This window comes from Ostrinia nubilalis, chromosome 23, assembly GCF_963855985.1.
Source record: "Ostrinia nubilalis chromosome 23, ilOstNubi1.1, whole genome shotgun sequence".
NCBI classification, from domain to species: domain Eukaryota; kingdom Metazoa; phylum Arthropoda; class Insecta; order Lepidoptera; family Crambidae; genus Ostrinia; species Ostrinia nubilalis.
This window is the reverse complement of record NC_087110.1, coordinates 1,612,135-1,616,548: the sequence shown is the minus strand read 5'-3', so window position 1 is coordinate 1,616,548 and position 4,414 is coordinate 1,612,135. Positions and strand designations below refer to the sequence as shown.

Below are 4,414 nucleotides of genomic sequence, written 5' to 3'. Positions count from 1 at the left end.
TCTTGTATAATAATGATGATGATGGATGATATCAAAGGAGATACCATAATGATTCTTTACAGCACAAGCCCATAATAATTATGTTGTCCCGAAGTGGTGGTAGGGCAAGCTATATTTAGGACATGTGCGCCCTGGTACTGAATAAACTATTTGATTTGATATCTTCACTTCTTTCCAAATAATACTTGCATGTGTAGACATTAGATCGCCTATCTTATTAATCAGGTCACTAATTTCCTTGGAGGTGGGAGCTCTGGAGATCTGTAATACGGGTTTCTTCGGAAACCTATCTAAGGCTCCAGTCTCTCACACACAATGTAACATAATTAAGGATTAATTAATTAAATATAAATATTGTGTAACATCTTAAATGTAAATATCAATGTAATTGATGTTATGTGTGTGAGAAATAAATATTTTTTTTATTAAGTTAAGTAATAATATAACTATAGTTTTTGTCCCGCTGATACTGAGGCCCCACCCGGACAATGCAAATGTCCACGGCTCCAAACTTCGTGTTATCTTTAGTTTCGCAAAGAGATTTACGTGTTTAGTTGCTTTCAACGGATTCCTTTTGTTTCATATTTCAGATATTACAGTTTGTTTGAAGCTCAACTATTTCGCTGTTAAGTTTTAAAGACGAGAGTTTTGGTGCGAGTTAAAACTGTTTTGTTTCTGTTTTTAGGCTTGTTCGAAAAACTTTGTTAAGTGGATTACAAATTATAATAAATGAACTTTTGGTTGTGGAAAAAAAGTTTTGGTTCAAAAATATTTAGTCTGGAATGAGTTAAGCACAGTAAGGACTATCAACATTTTTAAAGTACTTTCATTTCGCGACAACATAATACAACAATCCTGAACAAACTTTTAAACTAGGAACTTGATTAGGAAAAACTAAATACGAGTTTCTTTCTTTCATTTCTTTTTTCAGCGCAGGATCGTTATGGAAAGCCTTGGGGGAGGCCTTTGTCCAGCAGTGGACGTCATTTGGCTGAAACGAACTCAGAGTATGGGTATAGCGTTGTATTTATGAAAGTATAGCAAGCAATACAGTAGTGCACTAAAAGTGAATCGCCGAGTCGAGAGCTAGAACGCTTGACCTGGATTCGCGTACCTACTGTTAGTTTGACAAACTGACTGCGGCCGAATGTGGAATATAGAAATTGGCAATCTTAAAAGTCTTATCATACATAGAAACTAAAAAGAGTGCTCAAATCAAGATTTATTTAGCTAAACCTAGTTTTATTCGATCCTAGATAATCGCTGAAATAAATTGTGGACTCCACTCTTGTAGCGGAGTATTGGGCTGACACTGTATAGGTTTGTTGATGACACGACAAGAAGAAGAATATTGTGGATCAACCTTTTTTATGGTGCCAATAAAAGCTAGAAATAAATAAACTTAAAAAAAATACACCAAATTATAGTAAATCTATATAGCATCTTAGTAACTAAGTACTTAACTTTTTTTAGTAAAACTGGTATTTATTATGTAAAATTTTATAGAAATAAAGTTTCTTCAACCGAATGTATCAATATTAATTGATTGATTGATTGGTTGATGGTAAACCTAAATAAATAAAATGCATTAGACACTCGCCCGTATTCACAAGCGATGCTTGCTTAAGTGAAGCAGCAAATCCAACGCACAGCGTTAAATAGAGCTCTGTGATTGATTCGTGTGCCACCCTGTGCATCCATGCGCACTGTGAGACCTCATAGTAATTACATAGACATAAATGTATTGTATGTACCTATATTATTGTAGCGTCAGTAGAAGAATCTGGGTTAAACTGACTATGCCAGATGCAAGGAAATCTCCGCAATTTCGGGGAATATTTTTCCCGAATTTTGTGGGGAATTTCAGAAAGCTATTCTGGCAACACTGTAACAGGCCAAATGAGACATCAGTGTGCCTACCATGAGTTTACGTTAGGTGAGCTCGCTAGCGAATACGTCAAAAAATTCTATGAAGATTTTATTTTTTGAAAGTAGCCGCTAGGGGCGCTGCACAATATGTCATACATTTAAATGTCATTTTTTCACGCAGTCGCTAGCGAGCACACCTAACGTAAACTCATGGTAGGCACACAGTTTGCGTTTGTCCGACGCGGGACATAAATTAGGCGCAGGCTGCTCGTGATTTAGCACCGATCGGCCGATTTGGAGTCCATTTGATGTATACCTACTGACCTGTACCACGCGGTGTGTGTGCTTCCATGAAATTTCCAGAAGCAATGAGTATTGAGTAGCCTACTTGACACTTTACTCAGAAATGGTGAACGAGGCCCTTAGAGTAGCAAGCCTAATGTACGGATAGCTTTAATCAACGTTAGATTTGTTATATTATAATAGTATATTCCACGTAAGATGAGACAGAAAAATTGTCTATTTTACTACTTTACTGCGGGAGACTATACCTCGAAGCGCACCGGTGTTATGTTGCCCTGGTACTTTTTATTATATCTTCGAGGAATAGTTGTTTAGGTGCAATGGGTATGCAAAGGCCCATTGCAAAGGCCTTCACAATTTATATCCAAGACAGACACAAATACAAATATTATTTATCTTACTTTAAATTCACAGCGTACACTTCCGTTCATAAAAATGGAGTATTAAATTTTTAATAAATTCAACCGCAAGATCTTATTACAGTGTATGGCAGATACGATCCCGTGTTCCGGTCACGTCCCGTGCGATCCCGGACGCGGGATTTAAGCCCGGGACTTGTGAATTTGTCGGCATCGCGTTTGCAGTGGAGATAAATGCTGAGTTTGTTGTATGAGAGTCTTAATCGGAAGTTCTTGAGAATAAATAGAAAGAAAGAAAGATTTTTTTTTTTAATCCACAACGAGGAAGCTCTTGGCTTGTATCTCACCTGATGGTAATTGATGATCAGGCCGAAGGTCGAAGCGACCTTCACCCGGAATCCTCAACCACGGATGAACTGTTTGTATTATTATTATAAAGAGCTGTGGTTTTCTGAATAAAGGAAAATAAAATAAAATAAAAATAAATCAAATAAACTGGCTATCTTACCTCTAACTGCCGGAACACAATAATGCTGTTAACATTGTTGTTATGGTGTCAGACTTTATAGATAAGACGGTGGTAGCTAGCCAGGCGGACTCAGAACAAGCCCTACCAAACCGAACAGTTAAATCTGCCCCCACTGGGAATCGAACCCGGGACCTCTGCGTTTGAAGCAGGTGGTCTTACCACTAGACCACAGAGGCGGTTATTTGGTTCAAAAAGTCTTCATAAAGCATCTACTTGTATAATGTTATAGGAATATTATGTTTCACACGTCCCAGAACACAACGTCGACAGATGGTTATATTAAATCTATGACACGTCTGTCGACGATAGACTTTGGGCTTTTGTGTATGCTATAACTTCGACGCCGCTCGTCACGCCAATAATAAATACTAGAGTGACGTATTAGTGTCGTATTACAAGATAATATTACAGTCGAATAGTGTCAAAACATGAAAAAAAGTAAGTGTAAAGTACGGATTAGCAAGCTGAAGTAACAACGGTCATGGTAGTACGCAGAACTGGAGGCCACGTACTCTAAAATATAGTGTGTGACGTCCTACAAGGTGGACCGACGATCGAATAATAGTAGCAGGATGCTGGATGCAGGCCGCTACCAACCGAGTGATGTGGGAATCATTGGGGGAGGCCTATGTTCAGCGGTGAACTTCGTTGCTGAAATTATGATGATGAAGAAAAGTATGGCCAGAAGAACATGACGTGTCAATTTCATTAAATATTATGGCTCCTGTTTCTCGACGTTTTGTCCTGGAACTATCCAATAAAATAAAACATTTATGTTTTCTAACAAAATAACGTTCTGCTATCAATTTTTCTCATAGTTCCCGTCTTTTGTCGACCGGACTTTATCCAAAATGGCGTAAAGCACCTCCGTCATCCCAAACTGAAGAAACTTAACGATCCGACCACCCAGAACTGACGCGTCTGGCGAAAAATGACGAGGATTCACTCCGAATGAAATACGATAGCGTTGCGATGCGGAAACGATCTCTTTTGAGCGTTCCGTAACTTAGGAGAAACGGAATCTAAAACCCATTTTTCTAAAAAATATGTGTTTCATCAAGGTTCTAAATAATTCTCCACTTCTTGAACCACAGTGTACATACAAGCATATTTTAACTAAGTTGGAAGGGTTAACAAGACTGTTAATTTTATTGTATCATAGTAGAACCGGAGCTTTTTTCACAGTATAATTATTGAAAGTAAATTAATCACTCACTGGCTGCTGCGATACAGGCCGCGAGCCTAGTGCAGGAGCCGCTGTTAAACTCAAATTATGTAACAATTTTAGCAATAAAGTTTATTTATCATTATTATTATTATTATTAATTTGTACAATTTAGGCTGAGTTGCATCA

General features: G+C 37.8%; 1 non-coding gene across 1 annotated transcript; it reads right to left on the bottom strand.

Moving 5' to 3' along the window:
- Positions 1-3,164: 3,164 nt before the first annotated feature.
- Positions 3,165-3,236, bottom strand: Trnal-caa (transfer RNA leucine (anticodon CAA)). The gene has a single exon. It is a non-coding gene; the product is annotated as a tRNA-Leu (tRNA).
- Between the last annotated feature and the right edge of the window lie 1,178 nt (positions 3,237-4,414).